We start from the raw sequence: 25414 nt of genomic DNA, 5'->3' as shown, positions 1-25414 counted from the left end.
GGTTTGCACTTTGCAGTAAACCAGTAAAATATGTCTATTCATCTTCATACTCTATCTCTGCTTATGGCTGAAGCATAATATTCTGTTGATGCAGAAACTTGTTTCGATATGTGCAACTTATTTTTGTGGAGTTCAAGTTTTTTTCATGAAAGCCAAAATCTGCTAAGTTCTATGCAAAAGACAGATAATTGGGGAAGAATTTGGTGGCTGTGTGACTAGTTCATTTTGGAGTTAATGCTCTTAAAACACACAAAATGCGAGTACCATTGCCAGCACAATCTTATGAATCGATGCTTTGTCTTTTAACTGAGTTCTTTTCTATATGGATTTGGACCCCCTTGTCGCCATGTGGTTGTTTACTTTTATCTATAAAAAGAATTTTATGAAATTTATGTTATATTTACCTGTGCAGGTGGTGTGGGGTAAAATTTCCATGGTTGATGCTGAGAGACGGTTATTGGCAAACGCTCTTGAAGATCCTGATAACCAACATTTTGTGTTACTCTCTGATAGGTAATAGGCAAAAAAATTAAAATTTTCCCATCTGTTATAAATTGAGACCCCATCGCTTGGCGACACTGGTAATGTTCTCGAACAAGCGCTTCTACATCACGGTTCGAGTGGTGAGAGCCTTCACTGAGGTTGAGGTTTGGTGACCGAGAGCGACGAACTACCTAATCGAACAACCATTGCCGCCCCCCTCGCTCAAGCTAACTCCTCACTTGCGGCTTTAATTCTCCCGTCAGTGTGTGTGGTGAGACTGAAGAATGGTGTTTTTTCGGTTGGCGATTTGCAGATAAGCGAGTCCAGCGGGTGACCGTCGGTGTCGTCCCTCCTGCGACGGTTCAGAATGGACGAGCTGGAGATGCCGCCCAGAGGTTCTTCGCCTTACAGGCGCCGGAATGATTTGGAGGCCGGAGGCAGGCGCTCCAAGGCGCACGAGCCCTCCGATGATCCTTTCGACATCACCAGCACTAAGCACGTCCCCTTGGATCGTCTCAGGCGTTGGAGGGTAATCTATTCTGTTCTATTCTCATTCCCGTTCTATTCCGCTTTCTCCTTCTCTCTCTCTCTCTCTCTCTCTCTCTTTTCGTCTTCGTATTTTATTTGGATGGGCCCTAATTAATCCTCTTTGCGATTTCTTCTATCCAGTTTAAATCAAACGCATTTCGCTTCATTGTCCATATCTGTCCGTCTCCCTTTCGAAGTAGTACCTGCGCCGCATCATTGATTTATATATGTATAGATGTTTGACTTCTTGTTCTCGCTGGATTCGCGCGCACCCAAAAGCGAAGAGAATGATCTGTGATCTTTCTGGTCTGCGGTGTGGACGGTGAGTAGATGAAAAAAGGCGATTAACATTTAAAATTGTCTTAAAACTTCTCAGTTGCTCAAGGCCGAGATTGGACTAGGCATTTAATGTGATTATATATGTAGACTATATTGCGTCAGTGGAATTCGAGGTTCTATTTATTCCATCAAATATTATCGTCTTAGATAACGCCAATTAATATCAACCCAAAAATGGGAAACCTACTTATCAAACCCAATTTTTTGGTTTTGGTAAAGTTGGTTTGAGGTGGACCATCCATGCTTGGGTTAAGCTATTGCTGTGGAGCCAAAACCATGCCCTATTCTGTGAACTTTTCACGCTTTCCCAAGTCGGAAAAATGATTCTTGCTTTTGTACGTTAGTGGGAGATCGATGAGAAGGATCCTAGGTGCGTCTGTTCTTTCTCTTCCTTATGAAACCAATGAGGAGTTGAACCTATCTTGGAAGGATGGGTGGATTTTCAGTGCACCCGTAAACAAAAGTTGGTGAGGTCATAGACGGCAGTCGACTAACACAATCACTCTTCCTCTCCTTATCAATGCAAAGATGTAGAGGTAGAGGTGTTACGAAGTAACGAGAAAGATATGCCTGAGTATAGATGACTTGGACTGTGTGATGTGTTTGGAGGTGAGCGGAGTCTCAAGACGCTCGACTATTCAAGCTAGACAAAGAGCTTGACTGGTGCGTACTTCTGATATATTAAATAAAGTCATGTGGCAGATCAATGTTCAATGAAGATGTGACGCAGGAGGCAAAGAATGAACCAATGAATGTGTCTAGGAATATGAATGCAATTTTAAGGAGAATGTTTGTGTGCTATTGGACAAGTTGAAGGAACGGATTGGAAACATCTATGGGAGAGTTTCCTCAAAGAAAGGAAATATTGTTGAGGAACGACATTGATTGTTGTATTACTCCATTTTTGTTGAAGTTCCACATAATTTGTCATGATGAGGATGAACTGGGTGAATTTAATTGTTTAAAGGTTGACAATTCAAGGTCTAATTTCCTCCATTTGGAGAAGAGTAAGCTAACCATCGGATCATACAAGGCATGAGTCTCAAGATATTGACATGATTGCAAAATTTTGTTGAAAATATTTTGTCAGTGGTCTATGACACAATCAAGGCCCTGTTGGACATTGCAAGATCATAGCTACCCCATGATATATCCCCAAGTTGGATTATGATATTGTTATGAGTATCGGTGGTCTATTGCAATACAGCCTGTTTGACTTCCTTTTTCGTAAACCTGGAGCATGATTCTAGATTAAGGTTAGAAACGTCTATGGAAAATGATTAGTGTTCTATAGGGACTTGAAGATGGTAATTATTTAGGATATTTTCGCCAAGTTTGATTAATCTAATCAGCACTAGAGTCCATTGGGATCTACTTTGTTTGAATTTCTTAAAATTATACTTGGAGCAAGCTTTCATTGTTAGATTCTTGACTAGAAGAGTGTTAAATATATGTTTGGATTTTCCTTATTAAGATGCTTATGAAAGTGACTTCGCTTCTAGGGATTGTGTGCATGTGAGTTGTGATATGTAGAGCCTGTCTGCTTGCGCTTATCAACAACTTCTGACGTCTACCTATGAATTTTCTTCCAGTTATGGAATATCATGTGATATTACGGATTAAATAAAAGGCAAATGTGAATTGTGTAGATTTACAAATGTAAAAGGTAGTCTAGACACCTCAAAACTTAGAAACTCTTTATGTTACAAGGTATCTCTTCTTCATGGCTTGCTGTTTATTACCACTTTTTTTTTTGGGTGTTTCTCTTTTTGGTTTTTAAATAATATTATCCAAATTGATTTTCCAATTCATATATGGATGCTTTTCCACATCATATACTTGAAAAGAGGGTATCATTATATGTGATGGCTCATATTTAACTGATCTCCGTTAAACTTCTATTGCCACAATACCGTTCTGATTTACAAGCTTTTTATACTTTATTTCCTTTCCCAGGGACATCTTTCTATATTATTTTGGACTAAATCGTGAAATAGAAGTCGGATGACGTTGGATTGCTTCTGTAGTTGATAAATTATTTGGATTGTTGTGAATTTTTTAATCCTTATTTGCCTAATTATGTATGCTTGTAGCAAGCTGCACTTGTGTTGAACGCCTCTCGTCGATTTAGATACACCCTTGACTTGAAGAAGGAAGAACAAGTGAAGAAAACACTGCAGAAAATTAGAGCTCATGCCCAGGCCATGCGCGTAAGTAGACTATATCAAGTTTCAATCTTTTAGGGGGACTTCTTATATATACCTTTGACATCTAACTGAACTTTTTCATTGCATCAGGCTGCACAGCTTTTCAAAGCACAAGGCCAACAAGCTAATGGTAGTTATTTCTCCTTCTCGTGCTTAATTGGCACTAGGCGCAAGCTTTGATACTTCCTGGGTGTATTTCTCTTTGCTGACATAAATATGCTATTGAACCGGCACCATGCTCATGCTATGCATGTCAAAATGGGGAGTTAAATAATCCATATTTACTAATGTGCGGGAGTAGTTTTATATTGCAGATCTCCTACAATTTAGCCATAAATGGGACATTGAAATTTCCGTTCCTTGCAGTGGTTTCCAGCTCCTCCTTCACTGTTTCTTTTCAGTATTGCTGGTGTGCTAGTTTGTTGACGTTTCTTTTTGTTTTATAAATTTCTCATCTTCTATTGATGCCTTATGTCTTAATGAGTTGTACTATGTCTTTGTGCGAAATAAATTTTGACGTGAAAATGTTTGTGTACGTGTAGTTTGCTTGTTTGGCATGATCACACAATGCAGCTGGAAAATCTTAAATAAGCTCTTCTTTTCCTTCCTTTTTTTTTCCCAGGAATCTCAAAAATGCCCGTCCCAAGTGGTGATTTTGGGATTGGTCAAGAGCAACTTTCTGTGATGACCAGAGACCGTGACGTTTCTACTCTGGGGGAGTATGGAGGGGTAATTATACCAAGAGAGAATACTTATTGCTTTATGTTGCGAAAAAAGTGGCGGCTTGCCTTGGAATTTTAAGTTATATGTGTTGCATCCCGACAACTGCTATCTGTTCGTTCTATCCCTTTCTATTGAGAAAAATGTGCTTTTCCCAGAACTAATGTATTTTGCAGTACTGCAGCCAAGGGCGGTCCTAGAAAAACAGCAAATAACTTAGTCTCCTTTTTTCTAGTGAGGATAGTTAAAATTGTTTGAACATCTAAAAAATGGAGAAAAAGGAAGTGATTTGGGAGTTCTTTTTCTTTTCTGTGATTTAATCTGGCAATTGAATGATTAGGTTAAAGGACTAGCAGACTTGTTGAAGACAAATTTGGAGAAGGGTATTCATGGAGATGATGCTGATTCTTTGGCTCGAAAGAACACATATGGATCAAATACATATCCTCGGAAAAAAGGAAAGACTTTTTGGGTAATCTCTTTGGCATTACCCTCATGCATTTTGTATTCTCTTTTCTTTTTTCAGTTTGGACACGTAGGTTTTGTTTGTTGATTAAGAGTTTAGACTAGCTACTTTTTTCATCTATTTATTAGTATTCTCATCAGTACTTCATCTTTTGTCTTTTGTATCATGCAGATGTTCCTTTGGGAGACCTGTCAAGATCTTACTTTGATCATACTGATTATAGCTGCAGTGGCTTCTTTGGTGCTTGGAATAAAGTCGGAGGTGGGACTGGCCTGCTCACATATGAGTGACAGTGATGCGATTATGATTTGCCTTAGTTTCTTTCTAGTTGCTTTATCTTGATTGGTATTTTTATATGTTCTCATTCCTTGCCCAAGCTGACATAACTAACATAAAAAAGAAAAAAGAAAAAGAGAGAAACATTGCTTGGTGCATATAATGGTCTTTACCCGGATTACTTTCCTGTGCATGCCACCATAAGATGCATTGGCATAAGGACAAAATAAGTTCCTATCTAGCTTATCGCTTTTAAGATTAATCATTTAATTATTTTTTATCAATACAAGTGAACGCATGTATCTCCTATCTAACAAGCGGTGCGTATGTCTCATCTGTCATGTGAATTCCTTTTTTTAAGCATATATATATTTTTTTTTGGTTGCATGATATCATGAGTCTTTTGATCACTTCTTATTTAAAGATTGATCATGCATTCTATTTGGGTGTGCTTCTTTTAGGGCATTAAGGAAGGATGGTATGATGGTGGGAGCATTGCCTTTTGCTGTTTTTTTTTTTTTTTCGTCATTGTTGTCACAGGTAGGATTCAGTTTGATTACAAGACCCATTTGCATTGGAATTTTGTTGACGCATGCTTTAAGATTTTAAATATTTTATTCCGGTGCATATTCAATTTGATAATCTTAGCTACTCCGTCATGGTGACCGGGAAATGTTTTTGCTGATTGGTCAGATGATAACTTACATACTCAGGAGCATGTTAACATGCTGAATATTTCCTTCTGATTGATCAGATCATGATTTTTGTGCCCAGGAGACATGTTGTATTGCTGCATGTCTTAGTTTCTTCTGATAAGGTTGCAGAATAATTCAATAAGGGAAAGCAATTGGTGTGTTGATTTGCAGTAAATAATAGTTTTTCCACTTTGGATGCTGTTGACTGCCGTGAGATGCATTAGTCTCCTAATTGGGGTTGGATTCTCGTCTGCAGCAATAAGTGATTACAGACAGTCTCTGCAGTTTCAAAACTTAAATGAGGAGAAAAGAAATATACACGTGGAGGTGGGTAATTTTTATGAGATGTATGTCTTACACTTCTCTTTCCTGTATGCATATGGATGAAGTTGTTGCATGTTTGTAGGTTGTCAGAGGTGGCAGAAGAGTGGAAGTTTCAATATATGATCTCGTAGTTGGTGATGTTGTCCCCGTTAACATTGGTGATCAGGCAAGTAACTTAAACCAGTTCTGGATTTGGTACGCTGCCCTTGTGTTCACTGGATATGTTCTTATACGTGATGTTTACTTTTCTCTCCAGGTTCCTGCGGATGGAGTCCTGATTTCTGGTCACTCCCTGGCAATTGACGAATCTAGCATGACTGGAGAGAGCAAAATTATAATGTGTCGTGGAGATTATTCTCTCACTGTGCAATGAATCTCTTCACAAGCTGGTCTTTCTTATTTCATTTTAATGTTTTGATCAGGTTCACAAGGATGCAAAGGATCCCTTTCTAATGTCTGGCTGCAAAGTTGCAGATGGCCACGGCACTATGCTTGTAAGATTTTTCCCATTCTTCTATTTTACTTTCCTCAGCATACTTCTCAATGCTCTTATTTCGCATCACAGAAAAGATCCATTCTTCATGAGATGGCTAATTTTCTTGCAACATATTGCTACTCTACCTCATTCTTTGCTAGACGTGGGTTGTAAAATTGATAGTCATGAGTTCTTGAGTTAATTTGGTAAAGGAGCATGACTCTTTTAGGGTGCATTTGGTAATATTTCTGTACTCGGGAATAATCTTTGTTTAGAAATAGTTTTTCTATTTCTATTACCTAGATGAGTTCTTAGTAGTAGAACACATTTGATAACTGCACAAAATTGCTATTCTTGGAATAGAAAAAGAACAATTCTATTCCCAATTTTTTATTTAATTATAAAGAGATTTAACTTTTCATGTTTGGATAAAATTGGACTTTTGTAATGATTTAATTGATCAAAGATATTCTAAAATGACATAAAAAATCCAATATAATAGTTAGTCAAAGATGGATGGTTGGAAATGGCATGAGTCACAATATGAAGAGGTTGATAGTAAATCTTTGGGCATTACAATAAATAGGTGTATAGATTTTTTGAGAAGGGGCAAATGTTGCTTGGAGTCACCAGGCTTTCGTGACCTAGCATTGTCTCTAATAGAAAATGGCATTCAAAAATCTGTGTAATAAAGTCCTAAAAGATTATAATCTTGAATCCAATTTTCATCAAAATATTCACATTTTTTTGTGCTAAACTAATTCTAAACTATAATTAACATTAAAATCTGGTAAAACTACTCAAAATATCATTTCTAATTTTTTCCTAAATTTTTGAATTTTTATTAATTTTATTTATTTATTCCAAAAAATGGGGATTCGGATGGGGTCAAGAGATCGAACCTTGTGTCAATTGGGAACAAAAAAGTAACTTTTTTTTACTTTTTATTTTTGTTCAAAATCTATTCCTTAACTACTAAGGGGAATGATAGCCATTTTGTTGCGAAATCAATTGCTGGCTAGAAATTAATTTTTCTATTTTTATTTCTCGAACAAGTTTTTAAACAAAAATTATGCGTTTGATAACCTTACAAAATATTCTTGAAATAAAAATTCATTTGAACAACACAAAATTTCTCTCTCGAGTGGTGGTGGAAGGCGTCCGATGGTTGACGGCCAATTGTTAATGGGCGGGCTAGCATCCGATGTCTGGCAATTGGTGATCAGCTGTGGGAGGCGAACGGGTGGTGTCTCGCGACCGGCTGGGAGTGGGGGCTGGTGACCAGTGATTGGCGGTAGGAGGCGAGCGAGTGGGTAGTGGCCGGTGGCAAGCGGCGGGTGTCCGGCAGTCGGCGTTTCACGAGTGGGCAAGTGGACGGCGAGCAATGACGAGAGTGAACGATGAAGAGAATCTTCATTTTGCACTTTTGTTCCAGAAATAGAAAAGCTGAAAGTTTTAATTTATGATTTTTGGTTGAAATCTATTCTTGAAGTAGAAATTTGTTTTAGAAATAGAAAATGAAATTGTATTACCAAATGGATTTTTATTCCAAATTTGTTTTGGAGAACAGAATAATAGAAAAATAAATAAATAGAATGATTATCATTCAAACCCTAACTTATCTGGAGAATATAAAAATTAGCTGACGTTATCAAACGGTCTTCTATTATTTCTCTGTTCCGGGCAACAAAAGAATGGAAAAATAAAGGAGCATTACCAAACAAGGCCTTAATTTCAACTCTTTGTTTTGAAATAGAGGGTGGACCATTAAAATGGAGTCACTTGTTCTTTGATAAGCAAATTTCTGTCTGTTTGTAATCTTTTTGTTACTTGAAGGAAAAGAGAGGTGAAAATTTTGATGTGGAAAATAGGCTCAATTTACTGATGAAAGAGAAGATTTAAAGAAAGTACTGAAATATTTAGAAAGACATGGTTTGTTCTCTTCTGGAAGCTGCATTAGGAGAAGGTGGGTCAAATTTGAATTGAATGAACGGCTTCATCCCTTGGAAAATGCATTTATACCCTTCTCTCTGCCAGTCATGACCATCTGCATGTCTCTCAATGGATTTCAAGCTGCAGGGTTCTGTATATGCTTTTGTCTGTGATATCGGCATGTTGGTTTGTCAATATTGCTGCTTCCTGAGATGGGGGTTACTCTGTTTCAAGTCCGTCTTTATCACAAATCAAGGTTTGATTCCAGCTGTCTTCTTCCTCACATTTCTGATTTTTGCCTCTTAGGTGACGAGTGTGGGGATTAATACTGAGTGGGGTTTGCTCATGGCTAGTATATCAGAAGATACTGGGGAAGAGACACCCCTGCAGGTTAGTTTCTTTAAACTTGTTTTTATCATTTCCATATTATTTTTTTGATAGATATGGATTTTGCTAGTCATACTGATTTCTTCGCTCTTATATTAGGTTCGCTTGAATGGGGTTGCTACTTTCATTGGTATTGTTGGACTGTCTGTAGCTGTTGCTGTTTTGGTTGTTCTTTTGGCAAGGTAATTGCTGTTGTAAAAAAAATAAAATAAAAACGCAACTGCAGTTGATTATTCCTGCAGTTGCATTAATTCCTTAAATTGAAATTGTAATAGATCTTACAAACTCAAGCTTTATGCAGATTTTTTATTGGCCATGTGAAAAATCCAGATGGCACCGTTCAGTTTAAGGCTGGGAAAACTAGTGTTTGTGATGCTGTCGATGGAGCGATCAAAATAATCACTGCAGCATTAAGTGCATCAGATGAAGTGATCAAAATAATAACTGTAGCAGTAAGTGCATTTCTGATGGAATAGTTTTTGCAAATTAATATCAGTTAGATCTTCAATAACTTTCAAACCTTCCAGGTTACCATTGTGGTAGTTGCAGTACCTGAAGGGCTTCCTTTAGCTGTTACATTGACGTAAGTTTGTCCCCTATAATGAACAGACTTCTCAATACAACATTGACATTGTTGCTGTCCTTTCCATCTTACTGTTGCCTTTCATCACATTGAATTTTGTAGAACTTGATTTAGCTGGATGGTAAATCATTTCCATAATCATCTGTGTGGTCTTTGAATGGATTTATGTGAAAATTACAATCTTCGTTTGTCTCTCATTTTTACCTTTGATGCAATTTACAGACTTGCTTACTCAATGAGAAAAATGATGGCGGACAAAGCTTTGGTATGGACATAGTTTTCTCCTCCTTATGGGACTTTCATTTGAATGTTTTATGGCAAAAAAAGGAAATTCCTAATCACCAATCTGAAAAAATTTCAGGTGCGAAGGCTTTCTGCATGTGACTATGGGCTCTGCCACAACTATCTGTAGTGATAAAACTGGAACCTTCACTTTAAATCAGGTATGTGCTGTTACGGGCTGCTTTTGCTGATCTAAGCATGGTGTCGAGGTCTCCTAAATTGCTGTTTATCTGAGTGCAAGTAGATTTGAATCATTTAAGAGCCACATGGCTGTTGTAGCAGTGAAACAAGATTGCGTGCAGACATTATATGATGGTGTTATAGATACCATTATTTTTAGGTCAATAGTTTGTTTATGAATGACCCCAAAGGAGTTATGGTTTTGGAAAGAAACTTTGAGACCCTTAATAACGTTAAGAAAATGTCCATATTGTGACAGATGACTGTGGTTGAGGCTTATGCTTGTGGAAGAAAAGTTGATCCTCCAGACAGCAACTCGCAGTTATCGACTTCTCTGATTTCTCTATTGATTGAAGGCATTGCTCAGAATTCAAATGGCAGCGTTTATGTGCCTGAGGTGAGGTTGCAGCATCAGTAATGGGTGTTTGATACCAGTGACCAATAATAACTTCCTGCGTTTGAACTTCTTTAGACTGGGGGAGATGTAGAGGTATCCGGTTCACCAACTGAAAAGGCCATCTTACAGTGGGGGATCAAGGTTCATGCTTAAGATTTCTATCGCTTTCCTATCTTTAGTTCATCTATTTGATTCAGGTGCAATATTATGTTAAACTAATCATGATGCCTCATTTGCAGCTGGGGATGGATTTTGAAGCTGTTAGGTCAAAATCCTCTATAATTCATGTTTTCCCTTTCAATTCTGAGAAAAACGAGGTGGAGTTGCTGTAAAGCTGGTATACTTCTCAGTCTTTGGTTTCAGTGATCATGAATGTGCTACCGGAGAGGATGTTTGCTTCAATATACATAAATACGTACATGCACACACTGGCTTATTGTTATCATATTGTTTTGTGAATTTTGTCATGCAGATTGGCCAGAATAAAAAGATCTAGTCATGCAGATAGTCTACATAATAATAACTCATAGACAGTGAAGAGACTGTCATGTATGCCCTTGAACAGCTTTATTTAGTTTTAAGGCAGTATCAGTGCGGTGCTTTTCTTTGTGCTTACTATTTGAAATGGGTTTCAAGGACAATGAAGTTCAGACTTATGAGGCATAATAAAACTTCGAATAACAGTTTCACTTAGGGATGGCCCAGTTCAGGGTGTCTGAAGGACTATATTGTAGTTGAATCTGAATTAGTAAGTTCTGGAAACGTTTAAAGTACTTATAATTTTAAAGTAAATAATTATAGGTTTCCTGAGCTTAAATTTTTAAAGATTATATCTTAAGCCTATATTTATAGCTATACTAGACTAAATAGAACAAATTTAAATGATATTGAGTTGACAAGATTGGATACTACGATCATCTGATTTTATCAAGTAGGATGCAAATCCCCCTAATATGCCAACATGATACGATCTGGATATTGGTCCTTAAGTTTTAGATCGAGCAGTAGATGGATCTCAGAATCAGATCTGAGATTTTACTAGCCATTACTATGGGGCAAAGCCATGCATCATTTCTATATGATAGTGGTGTAAAGGCCGTTAACTGTTGGGTTCATGAACCATTTATTTGTTTTTCTTTAACTAAATCTTTGGTGGTCTGGAGAACAGAAGTATTTGCTGTTTTAAGGGAAGTAACTTTTGTTCTTGGCTAGTACTTGGTTATGATGCACATCAAAATGCACACAGTTACTGTGTTGAGTTGTGACAGTGTTAAATGTTCTGCAGATTTATGCTACGATTGTATAGTGATGCAATGTAAACCATAATTAGTGATTGTTTTTTATCTTCCATGTACAGCCAGACTCAGAAGCTCACATACACTGGAAAGGAGCTGCTGAAATAGTTTTAGCTTCTTGTACAAAGTACATGGATGCCAATGATCAAGTTGTATCAATGGATGAAGATAAGGTTTGGGAAATAATTGACTATTGTTATCTATAGCAATTCAATAACTGCTATGGTTTTTCTTGCTGGCATCTTTCACAGTACTATTGTAGTTTGCAATACTTTTTTACGAAATTTCATTTCATTGCTGCAATGTTCATGGCATAGCACACTCTCTGGTATTGCACTCTTGCTGCAATAATTGACTATTGTTATCTACAACAATTCAATAGCTGCTATGGTTTTTCTTGCCGGCATCTTTCACAGTACTGCTGTAGGTTGCAATACTAATAGACGAAATTTCATTTTATTGTTGTAATGTTCTTTATGTGATGGCATAGCACACACTCTGGTATTGCACTTACGTTCTTTGTGATATTGCCTTGACATATTCTCGCTCTTTTTTTGACCATCTAGTTTTGGAAATTTTATGCATTACTCATTACATTTCATGGAGGCAGATCTTGAGTCCTCCAGACTACTCTTTCCAACACAACCATTCTTGAATACCTTGGTTTGCATGTACATTTCATGTTGGTACTTTTATATACATGTTATGCTTTTATTTATTGTTGAAGTTCTTAAATCTACTGAGAAAGAGAATGGGCTTTCTCATAGTCTAAGATGTATGGTGGTAAATTGTTTTATTCATGTTTACTTGCTTGTCACTAGTCATTGACAGTATTGATGGACGATCTTTAAATGAGTTTTTCCTGTTTTGCAGGAGATGTACTTTAGAAAGGCTATTGAAGATATGGCTGCTGGTAGTCTACGCTGCATTGCCATTGCATATAGACCCTATGACATAAAAGACATTACTCTAGATGAACAACGGTTAGCCAAATGGGCATTACCTGAGGATGAGCTCATTTTACTGGCTATTGTAGGCATAAAGGTATGATTCTTGTCAAGCAGTGCACATAATTTTAACTGAAAAGGACATTGATTTTTATTTGTTCCTATCTCTGTATTAACTTTAGGAATGTTTTAAATTGTTTGGGCACTCCAGTGCTTTTCCATGACTTCGAAGAGTCTTATCGTGTGGACCTAAGGAGAAGTTTAATGTTTGTGTCATTTTATCGACACTGGGTTGTTGATCCAAATAGTAATCTTCCGGAATCCCATAGAACTCTGTCTTGGTAAAAGTGGCTGGCAAGTGACGACTGAAAATATTTTCTTAAATTTCCCCAGATGCGTTGTCAATCATTTGCTATACTCACTTTCAATACCTATGACAAACTCTCTTACACTTTCATAATGTGCAGGATCCTTGTCGTCCTGGAGTGAAAGATGCAGTGAAACTATGCCAAAATGCTGGAGTCAAGGTAAGTTTGTTTTTTTGAATATATATATATTTATTTATTTATTTATTTATTTATTTTTGGTAAGGGTTTTTTTGAATATTTTTTGGATTGGTAATTTGGGGAAATGATCCTTCCTCTGTTCTGCTTCCTTCTTCTTTTTTTCTCCCTCTTATTATTATTTCTGCAACTCAAAATTCGAATTTCTCGTCATTTGCATCCCTTTAGGTGGTCGTATTGGATGTTTATGTTGTTTTGATGCTTTTCATTGGAAAATGGTCGAGCATAATTTAACCTTGTATAATGAGGTTATTCTGAAGGCTAAGACATTGAGATTCTGTTTATCAAAGTACATTGTCATTTATTCATTTCACTGTAGGGTGCTTCAAACATTTCTTTCTTAGGATGGTAATCATTGATGCTGGATTTCAAATAGTAATTTTCTGCAGCACGACAGATTGAGGATAGGTACTTATCTAGATGTGACCTCAGTGTGTAATGCATCTTATTGGGTGATAGGTACGAATGGTTACTGGTGACAATCTCCAAACTGCCAAAGCAATTGCTTTGGAATGTGGGATACTAGATCCAGAAGCAGATGCTACTCCGCCAAACCTTATTGAAGGAAAAGCTTTTCGTTCCTTAACTGACGTGGAAAGAGAAGAAGCTGCCGAGAAGATATCAGTATGACGTTGCTTCTTTTTTGTGTAATCAATCATGTCTTCTATTTGAATGTATGCTAATATTTTTTTCTGTTTTTGCAACAGGTTATGGGAAGATTTTCTCCTAATGACAAACTTCTGCTTGTTCAAGCGTTGAGAAGGCGAGGACACGTTGTTGCTGTAACTGGGGATGGCACTAATGATGCTCCTGCTCTACACGAGGTTGACACACCATTTTTCTCGGGATTCCTTTGATGTCCCACTGATGTCATTGCCTTTTTCATTGATTCATGACATTTGTCATTCTAGCATCTCAAAGATTCAGCAGATACACCAGACCAAGATGCATTGAAATCTTTTTACATAACTGGTTTATAGTCTTCAAGTCCCTAGATGTCTCATAGTATCTTGCTGTGCAGTCTGTTGGTAAATTTGGTTGTGGTCTTGAACTCACTCCGAGTCTGGAAGTTTGCTTGTTCTTGCATCTATTATGAGGTGGTAAGATTGCAAGTTATTAAAAAATGCTGGATCTTAGCTTGCAATACTTTTAGAAAATTTTTGTAGTCATGAATGGCTCTTGAGCACTTATTTCTTTGGTCTGCATAGACCAATGCACTTATGTTGTGCATTGACTTTGAACTCTTTTCATCCAATAATTTTGTTGCTTGGATGTCTATTTGATCTTGGAGTTAAGGCAGATATTGGCCTAGCAATGGGTATTCAAGGGACAGAAGTTGCGAAAGAGAGTTCGGACATCATAATTTTGGATGATAATTTCGCTTCTGTTGTTAAGGTTAGTAAATCGATGCTGGTCTTTCATGGTATTCTGCCCGATTCTAATTAAACGAGGAATTCAGCATGTTCATGACAGAGTTGATTGTTTTATTGAACTTTTCTGAAGAGAAGTCTAACTGATGGCAGTCAAGTTGTAGGGTAGCTGAGTACATTAGTTACCTGGAGAGTTTTCTCTCTGTAAATATATGTACTTATTTGACTGGATTTAGATTTTTATTGTGCAACTTTACTTGACTTGGTACCTGTTGTACATTCCTCAAACAAGTCAATACTTGAATTTCGCCTGCACATTTGGAAATCTTTCTGATATGTAAATCTTTCTGATAGGTCGTCAGGTGGGGAAGATCTGTGTACGCAAATATTCAAAAATTTATCCAGTTTCAGCTTACAGTTAACGTTGCAGCTCTTATCATAAACGTTGTTGCTGCTGTTTCCTCAGGTGACATTCCACTGAATGCAGTGCAGGTACTCTCTCTCCCTCTCCCTCCCTCCCTCCCTCCCTCCCTCCCTCCCTGCGGTGCAGACCTCCACATGATATTTCCTTTTTCTAGTTCTGAGTTTTTCTCTTTGCTTGCAGCTTCTCTGGGTTAATCTTATCATTGACACCCTTGGGGCATTAGCACTGGCCACTGAGCCTCCAACTGACCACCTTATGCATAGGCATCCCGTCGGTAGGAGGTAAGAGGAAGTGGTTGTTATTGGGTGCAATATAGTTGAAGAATTTCGGTCCCAAGCTTGGAGATCGTATTTTTTTTTCTTTTAATCTCTGTTTCTTTAAATCTGTGTTGCAATTTCTTCACTTGTTGGAACCTGCTGTTTATCCTTACTCTTTGACTGTGCACTGAGTGGGCGATTTCTCAATTGCAGAGAACCTCTTATTACAAATATCATGTGGAGGAATTTATTGATACAGGTATGGCCACTAACGCATTTATTTCAAAAGAGTTTCTGCTGGCTTTTTGCTCCTGACAATGTAGAGTTTGGATCTTTAGGCTGCCTATCAAGTGAGTGTCGTGCTTTTCCTCAATTTCCGAGGTAGAAGCTTACTGAATTTAGGGCATGATACCAGGGATCATGCTATCAAAGTGAAGAATACACTGATCTTCAACGCTTTCGTCTTTTGCCAAGTAAGTTTGGTGCCTTACAGTCATAGAAGACAGAACGATTGATGGTTCTGGGCTGCTAGAGTTACTTATGCGTTTTCTTCTATTGGAATTGAATGGGTTGGATCTCTAGTTAGGACATTTGGCAATGGAATTATTTCATCAGCTGAGAAGATCAAATGATCTGCGAACTGTACTTCAACATTGAATCTATTTTATTGGGCAAGGAAAGAAATTGATTTATAATTGCTTGCAAGTGGGTTTCTTTATGGCATTCTTATAGTTTGAGGAAAACTACTACTTAGTGTGTGTGTGAGAGAGAGAGAGAGAGAGATCCCTGCAGTGTGCCAACTAGCACATTTTCTGCCTATATATGGAAGCCAACCACTCCAGAGCTACAAATTCTGGAGGGAGAGCACTTGGAAAGCCTGTTTATCACATGGAACCTGAATTCGCTTGTTTATTGTTTCGTTGGCTATTTAATGGTGGATACCATAACTGGTTAATGCAAAATGCTGCGCTGATTCTGATTCATGTCGTCTGGGCATCAGCTTGAGGGGCCCATTGACAATGGATTTTCATTTCTATCTAGGCTTGCCTGTATTCATGATGCTATTACCAAGAAGATTCAGAATTCTCTCATTTTCTTCTTTCATCCCATAATTTTGACAAGCATGTGAATGTTGGATCTTCAGATATTCAATGAATTTAATGCCCGGAAACCAGATGAGTTTAATGTGTTCAAGGGAATCACGAAGAATCGTCTCTTCATGGGGATAGTAGGTCTGACTCTTGTACTTCAGGTGAGAACCTTCCAGCATTTTTCTTGATTGAGTCAAGATATCATTTAAAAATTTGTAATGATCCTTTATCTTGCCTTCTCTTCAGGTCATTATCGTAGAGTTTCTCGGGAAGTTCACTTCAACAGTGAGACTTAATTGGAAGCATTGGATCATATCCATTATCATTGCTTTTATCAGGTCCGTAACTTGTTACCTCTCGTGATATCGATGGTGACTGGAGAGTTTCTTATAACATTCTAATTCTTATGACCGTTTATTTTATTTGAAATTTTGTTGGTGCATTGTGTAATAAAACATTATGAAAAGAGCAGTAACACCAGTCACCACTTGCTTTTTATCGAATTCGTCAACTCTTTGTTAATGGTCTTTCCTTTATGGTTCTCTCGTCTTTGAAAACAGTTGGCCTCTGGCTGTTGTTGGAAAGTTACTACCCGTCCCCAGAACTCCGATTCAGGTGTATCTTGCAAGAATATTCTGTCATTGATGACGAAATCATGGAGGTAAGAGTTCTTTGCTGCTTTCTGTGCACACTAAGTACCCAGAATTTCTGTTGCCCTGCAGCTAATTTTCCTTTTCCTCCAGCAGGTCAACTGGGTGAATCTTGAATGAGCTGGGACGGGGTGTGTCTAGTTCACAGGACGACACGATAGGTTGATAGTACACTTCTAGATGGTAGTTCTGGCAAACCATGGATCACTACCCATTTTCAGATTTTTCGGATGTATTTGGGTAGTTTTCACTGAATCAATGCTTTGTGCAGATTGTACATGAGTTTGGGTGTACTTTTTTTTTCATACAGAATTCGTTTCCTGTTTGTTTCGCTGGTATCACTCTATGTGAATGCAAGAATTGGATTAAAAGTTCAACTGAAATGAAGGTTGCTAATGTGTTTGCAGTTTGACAAAGGCCTGTCGACTAAGAAGCTCAAGTTGTCATGCTTTTCATAGGGGAGGACGGGTTGTTCAGAAAGCGTTTCACTTTTCTCTCTAAAGGCCCCCACCTATGGGTTTCTTCCATTTAGGGACCAGATAGAGATCTCGCTATCTAAAGCTAAACCGATTTATAGACGACCCATTAGAATTACGTTCGTTGCAACTAGAGGAAAATCAAGAGGCCAAGGGTTATGAGTTACAAATGCTAAAGCCTAGGGGTTATATCTCGCAGTAAGAAATGGAAAGTTAAAAAGGCAAGAATTAGGTTTTTCACTCTCACCGAGTAAGATTCCTGGAGTTCATCCTTTGAGATTGCGATAGAGCAGACCATGTTGGCGCTATCTTTCACTGCAATAGGCTGGAGATTTTAGGCCTTTCTGAACGCCTTCACACCAAACATTATCTTCCATCTGCAATAAACCAAATGCCTGAGGATCGTGATGCCCAAGCGTTGGCCCTACGGATTACTTATGTGTTTTACTTTCTGATACCTGTAGTCTTTCTCCACGAGAATCTTGTCATCCTGTAATCAAAGGAAGAAGACTAGATGAATTACTGAAAACGATGAGAAATTTGAAGGAGAAAAGCTTGAACCTGAATATCTCTAGACATCTAACTCGACCAGGTTGAGAAAACTTGCATGATTAGTTCCTATGAACTAGAACACCATCAAAGGGGCCAGCATCATGATAAGGCATTAAATGTGTGGAACAGTGACTTGAAGCATATCCCACAGGACGAGTGAATTAATGGATGTGAGTAGTGTCTAAAGTGACGGGATGAACTAGAATATGAAAAAAGAAATTCTGGAGGACAGTGAAAATTGGTTGTTTTACAGGATATGAGAGTAGAATAGATGAGAACATGTACAGAACCATGTCTTTAGCTACTTATCTCTACTTTATAAAGGCATGCTGCACTCACGTGCACTATTGCCCCTAACCTTCCATGGTAATAACTATCAGCCAAAGAGCTGAAGGCATGTATATTCAATGCTGCATGTTGTGATATGAGTTGGTGCACGAGATTAATGTTTTACTTTGATGAGGCTACTACTTTTTGTAGATATTCTGGTTTTGCCATGTGGACACTATTCCTTTTTTTTCTCTGCATCAATTCTGGAAATTTTTGGAAGAACATTCACAAATTGCTAATAGGTAATTGGTGGTTGCAATCAGTTTTTAATACTACAGGGACTAACTGGAATTCAGATCACCTTGAGAGAATCTTTCAGAAAGAAGTCAAATATTACACAGCATTTCCTTGGTCCCAGTGGCAGTATAAGATTTGTGTACATCCATGGTCCATACCTATAAAAACAGAAAACCCTCAGCTAGAGAAGAGATGATGCAAGCCTAGGGGAGGCTTTCTCAAGCAGTAGGATCGGGAGAGTGACTCACACACAGGAAACGGAACGAACAGGAATTTCAGCACTGCGCGAGCTTAAGAGAACAGTCGTATCTTTGTCGATACAGATCGGATCGACCTGATTCCAAAGCCAAATGAACAAAGACTTCTGGATCTACAATTTCTATGTTTTGGGTTTTCTGAAATAAGCACTGTAGGGTAGTCGAAATTGGGTTGGAAGTAACGAACAAAATAGGAAAAGATAGAAACTCCGTTGGTTGCTCTTCTAGGCCTCCAAGGAAGTTGAGGGGGCACCGATTCTTCTAGATCGATGACTGCAATTCTTCAAGGATGCAGATTTCAAAAGCTCCAACTCTTCAAGGACGGAGTGAAAACTCTTCTAGGTTTTCAAGGGTATGAACTCTACAAGGTTCATGATACTTGCTTCAAGCAAAGTTTTTCATTCATCAAAAGCTGTTCGTCTTCTACCAGAAATCGGATGGCTTATATCGTCAAAAAAATAAAGACAGAGCATTGAAACTCGGAGAAATAAAGACAGAACATTAAAACTAGGAGAAATAATAAAAACATAACGTCTTCATGGCTCCCAAGGTGTCTTTCCAGCTTCCGGGATGGACTCAAGATGTCAATATGGCTTCTCGGTTTCGTCGAGCTTTAATGCGGGCCGATCTTCTTGGTCGAGAGCCGGTCTTCAATGTGGGCTGCATCAAGAGAAGTCAGATAAATTGCTTATTGATACCAAAATCTGATGAGTGAGTCATCACCTGTTTATCATGAAATTGGGATAAATGAAAGCACAAAGAGCTTTCGCTCCAAGTCGGTCAAAATCATCCGCATTGTCGGTTGATCCACCTTCACATATATGTAGACTTACTTTATCATGTATCTAGTAAGGAGCAAATACTAAAATGAAAACCATAAACAGTTGCAGATATTAAGTAACTATAATATAATAAGATTTACTCTGTAAAACATGATAAGGATGATTCCAAGAAAATGCAGGAACAACGCTCAACATTATGGAATAGGCATTATGAAAATGTACAATTGGTAAAGAGTCAAGCGTCAGACCAGATGCCAGGCCCTTGGGCGCATATGGTACATGGTAGGCGCCATCTAACAATTATTGCAGAAAACCTATGAAAATGAACAATTTCAATCAGCTGCCTGGGAATCGTCATTGAGACATGGATTGGTAATTTCTTTGTCAAAATTTGAAATCTAAACCTAATTAAAAATTTTAAAAAGACGGTCAAATGACGTTGAAAGCATAATACGATCTCCATTGAAAAACTTGAAAATTGAAGTAGCAAAAAGCAGTAACATATTACACTATTCAGACCAGAACCAAGGATACTGATTAAAACACGATAAGAGGCAGCATATTAAAATCAAAACGAGGAGCTACAGATCTTCCAGTTACCCTCAAGGGTGTATTCACGTCTACAAAGATAAGTTAGTGAGGGATCAATGCAGTTATCGCCCAGAGTACCTACACAGCTGCCAGTCCATTCCTTTGCTTCTATGTTTCTTTCAACTTCCTGATCAGGAGAGACATCTTTCTCAAAATTGAGAAGAACAAATGGGCCAAGTAGCTAATTTTAGCAGTATGAGCACAAACTCCTGCATCACACAGCTGCAAGAAATCTCATTGCTATATCATTTGAAAATGCTGCACAACAAGAGGAATGGGATATAAGTAACAATTACCTGCCTTTACATCAAAGTTCCAGATTCCTTTGATTCTAGTTGCTCTGAGAAGGGCTCCGTTCAGTGCGTAAGTCTACCCCTGCAGAAAAAAGCAAGATAAGTTGGTGTGCATATTACCCAGTACAAATAGGTTTACCATCACAAAGCTTGTATTTAGTTGTTAAGTCTCTTCAATGACTCGAGGTATTCAAATTTCAAAGAGAAGTTAAACAAGAAATATTAAGTGCCAACATAGACTAGAAGCATTCCTGTAGTGCATCTGCATTGATCTATAAAAGCTTTGAATACTACTTTCATGGGTAGAGTCCTGGTCTTTTGGGTTGTAAATGCATTCCACTTGTTTTAATAGTATGATAATGGAAAGAATCTGCTTATCAATCTATTACCTTCACCCAGCACGTTTTCTCTCAAACTCAACTGCTAAGTGATGCGTTCATCACCAATCAAGTCAGGATGAAAAGTGACTAGACGTTGCTTTTAAATCTCAAGACATAGATCATAACAGGAAAATTCGCTATTCCAATGTGCTATTAGTATGTAATATTGTTGGAATATGTTGGAAAATCTTCTATAATCTCTCCCTGATTATATGGAATATTACGTGATATTATGTGATTTGATTTGATTTTGTTAGCTGTAAATTAGCTATTGATAGAGATTAGAGGCTAATTAGGATCTTTACCTAAATATGTTTCTTACCTAATTTAGGTTCTCTATTCTTGTATTTATACACCTTGTAATCACTCTATGAAAAAATATAAGACAGATTCTTTTCTTCATGGTATCAGACCCAAAGGTCCTTTATCTATTTACGTATTTTTTAAATTTTTTTCCTTTGATCGTTCGATCACTATGTCGGACGAATCATCAACCACCCAGTCGAACCCCCCATCACTTCTCACAAAGTTCACCAAACCTCATCCCATTCAAATCACTTCCATAAAGCTGAATGGTGATAACTTTTTTCGGTGGTCTCAATCCATTTGAATATATATACGGGGTAGAGGAAAGATTGGCTATCTGACTAGAGATAACAGAGAACCAGAGACAAATGACCCCACCTGGGCTGTTTGGGATGCAGAGAATTCAACGACTATGATGTGGCTGACCAACTCCATAGAAGAAGATATTGGTGCAAACTATTTGGATTATCATACCGCAAAGGAACTCTAGGATGCGGTGTGTGAGTTGTATTTAGATTTGGGTAATCAATCTCAAATCTACGAGTTAACCTTGAAGCTGAGGAAGATGCGACAAAGAGATGAAACTGTCACAAAATACTTTCACTCTTCGAAACGTTTGTGGCAGGAGTTGGATGTATTCAATGACCATGAGTGGACGTGTATTGAAGATGGTAATCGGTACAGGAAAATTGTAGATTTAGAAGTAGAACGTATCTACGCTTTCCTAGTAGGGCTTAGAGATGAGTTTGATGAGGTACATGGTAGAATACTTGGGAAGCAACCTCTTCCACCTATTGGAGAGGTCTTCTCAGAGGTTCGAAGAGAAGAAAGTAGACGGGGAATAATGCTGGGCAAGGCAGCTACCGGCGGAAAGGATGGATCATTGGAAGGTTCAGCATTGGCTATCTCTGGAGACAAGAAGGGCTGTGTTCCTGCAACAATAGTCTTCGAGGCAAATGTAAGCAAAATCCCTATTAACTTGCGAAGATCAGATGGGAAACCCTGTATTTGGTGTGATTTCTACAACAAACCTTGTCATACACGGGAGACTTGTTGGAGGACTCATGGTCGTCTAGCTTCTACAACTAGTGAGGCAAGGAGACCAACTTCATTCAGCCATGATAATAAGTCATCTCAGTATATGCTTCCTATAGCTAATGAGGCCACTACATTCCCTTTCAGCAAAGAACAACTAAACCATCTTCTGTAGCTACTTCAGGCTGGGTCCGTATTGGGTAATCCTACTACTTCAATTGCCCACCAAGGTAGAAATCTAAATGCCCTCTCCTGTTGTTCACAATCTATATCTTGGATCATTGATTCCGGGGCATCAGATCATATGACTAATATTCTATATTTGTTCAAATCCTATATTCCTTGTCCTGGCAACCAAAAAATTCGGATTGCCGATGGGAGTTTTTCATCTATTGTAGGTAAAGCATCAGTTCTACTTTCTGATTCTATTACACTTCACATGTTCCTAAGTTAGCCTGTAGCCTATTGTCTGTTAGTAAACTTTCTAAAGAATCTAACTGTTGTGTTGTCTTTTTTGCTTCCCATTGTGAGTTTCAGGATCAGATCTTGGGGAAGATGATTGGCAGTGCTAGGATGAGGGATGGTCTCTACTATCTTGAAGAGTTTTTCTTTGATAAAAAAAGCTCAGGCGTATGGAACTTTCAGTTCTTCCCCTGTTCAAGAAAAAATAATGGTTTGGCACCATAGATTAGGCCGAAAGCACAAACTCATGAGCGATTCCTGATCATGATATGGCTTGAATTTGTGACATCCGTGGAGACAAATTAAGCACGCAACCAGAGCTGAGCACATTCGGTCGTGGACATTGGGCCGACAACTCAGGGTCACGTTTGTAGATCCATTTTTTGATGTCGACGGAAGGAGCAGGAGTTGAGAGTTTTGGGATCTAGAAGCATCACAAGGAGAAGCCCACACAAGTTGGGTCGGTCTCGGTTGGTAAAAAGAGTTGCAAAATGCTCTGATTTTGGGCGAACAATGTCGTTTATTTTGAACTCAAAAGCCCAAGGAAACGACTCTATCGCTCAAAACCCAATGAAAGAAAGATCTATAAATTTCAAAGGTAAGTGCATAAAGTGAAATTGAGTCCTAAAATTTTCATAAAATATAATTAAGTCCCAAAACTTATCAAGAAATTGCAATTGAGCTCTAAAACTTTTAAAAAATGCAATTAAATCTTCAAAATTGTTAAATTACTCAAATTAAGTCCTTTCATTAATTGTACTTTTGAAAAGTTTTAAAATTCAATTACACTTTTGTGACAAATTTTAGAACTCGATTGCAATTTTTCAAAATTTTAGGACTCGATTACATTTTTGTGATAAGTTTTAGAATTTAATTGTACTTTTTGAAAGTTTTAGAACTCAATTATATCTTCGTGTGATAAGTTTTACGACTTCTAGTGCATTTATCCCTAAATTTTAAAGAACATCAAAGAAGAATCGTCAAAATTTCGTTCTAAGTTTTACTGATGGGGATTCATTTCAATGTTGAGCCACTTTATGAAGTCGAAGGATGAGAATGAAGACTAAATTTATTCCTCCTTTAGATGGCCGAAAGGAGGAGGAATAGTTTATAGATGAGAACTCCTAAAGAAAGAGAGTGACTTTCACGGTAGAAGGGACGATTCCCGATCGCATCAAAAGAGTGAAAACCTGCGACAAAAAAGCGATTGTTAGAAGATAACATGTCCTTGTTCGAGTAGTGGCCAACCAGCATCAACTTGATGTAATTCTCCGGCCAATCGTGATTTATGAGATCTCTACTTGTCTTCGAGTTTAAGATATCCAGCCTTAAAAGAAATTTAAGCGTAGAGAATTTTCAAGTAAGTTTCGTTACCAGCGTTTGTTACTTCTAACGTTGTTACAAATACTTGTGTTTTGAAGCGACTTTTCTAATCGTAGAAGTTAAAAACCACGGTAAAACACTTACATATTCATTGTATTGTTATATGAAGGCTCTTATTTGTTTCGTGAAAAATATTTTCTCATTTTTCGATATTTGGATTGATTAGGAAAATGAGTCAACGAAAAATTTGTGCTTGGTTCTGGAAAATAATTTCTTTTAAAAAAATCGAAATCATTTTACAAAATATAACTAGATATTGATATTTAGACCATAAACTCTGCCTTGGGCATGAAACCCTAATGCTCATTATCAGGTCCCTAGCACTCAGGTTTATGACCTTGGCACTCAGGTTTATGACCTTGGTGTTCGTGCCTAGTTCCTTGGCACCCACGTCCAAGTCCCTCGAGGTTTGGCCTAAGCCCCTAGTAGGGATGAGTATAGCCTAGGTGAGCAACTCCCATCTTAAAATTGGGAACCGTTCATTGAGGACCAGTTCTAACAAATTGGAATCGAGACCGCCCATGCAGTCCGGCCAATCCCCAATCCCTACAAAACTTGTTCAGTCTTATATTCAAGTTGAATTGCGAACAATTTATTTTGATTAAAAATTGAAAACTATAAGGCAAAATGAATAGACAATACTCGTTAGCTAAAAACTTTATTTATTTGAAGGTCATGGTGTGGTCCTCTTAAGGTTTCCTAACACCAGAAACAAATGGAGAATTAGACTCCACGTTAAAATTCCTAACTTCACAAAAGTTCAAACATTAATCACTTGATTTATCTTTTTTCAACGTCAACCTAATATAATCATGGGATGGCTAAAGAAGGACCTAATTATACTTTTAGGCTGCGTTTGGCAGTCGAGATAAAATTCGGGATAGAATATGATTTATTCTATCCTACGTTTGGTGATCGCTCAGGACAGGATAAAGTCGGATATAAGTGGGATATAAACAGGATAAATTTATTCCATGGGGGAGGTGAGTTAAAGGTGGATAGGATTTCTAATGTTCATAATAGGAAAGTTATTTTTCTTGAATAACAAACTTATTAAACTAACAAAATTGAAATTATATTTCAATATAAATAATATCTGAATTATAATTTAAGAAATTAAAAATAAAAAAAAAATAAAAAATTATTTTTAATTAGTCTTATTTTAATTTATATATTCAACTTTAATTCTATCTTATAATAAACATTCAATCTATAAATTAAATATTTATATTTATTATATATTTTAGGTATTTTTGTATTTTAGGTATGTTAGTACAAAGTTTACTATTTGATAAAATTTTATTAAAGAATTATGAAAAGGGAAAAAGGAAATAATAATGAAAATAATATAAAAAAGAGGAAAAAAAATTTTAAAAAAATTAAGGAATAGTTTTATGAGAGATTTCCGCCATCTCTGTTTATGAACATTTATATTCATTTATAATGATATGCCGTTTAT

At 37.4% G+C, this 25414-nt stretch overlaps 2 pseudogenes; one reads left to right on the top strand and one right to left on the bottom strand.

Moving 5' to 3' along the window:
• The first annotated feature begins 576 nt into the window (after positions 1-576).
• On the top strand, positions 577-17240 carry LOC120291558 (annotated as a pseudogene).
• A 336-nt stretch (positions 17241-17576) lies between these two features.
• On the bottom strand, positions 17577-20638 carry LOC120286438 (annotated as a pseudogene).
• Between the last annotated feature and the right edge of the window lie 4776 nt (positions 20639-25414).

This window comes from Eucalyptus grandis, chromosome 3, assembly GCF_016545825.1.
Source record: "Eucalyptus grandis isolate ANBG69807.140 chromosome 3, ASM1654582v1, whole genome shotgun sequence".
In the NCBI taxonomy this organism is placed as follows: Eukaryota; Viridiplantae; Streptophyta; class Magnoliopsida; order Myrtales; family Myrtaceae; genus Eucalyptus; species Eucalyptus grandis.
Note: the sequence above shows the minus strand (reverse complement) of the source record. Positions and strands in the feature narration are given on the sequence as shown.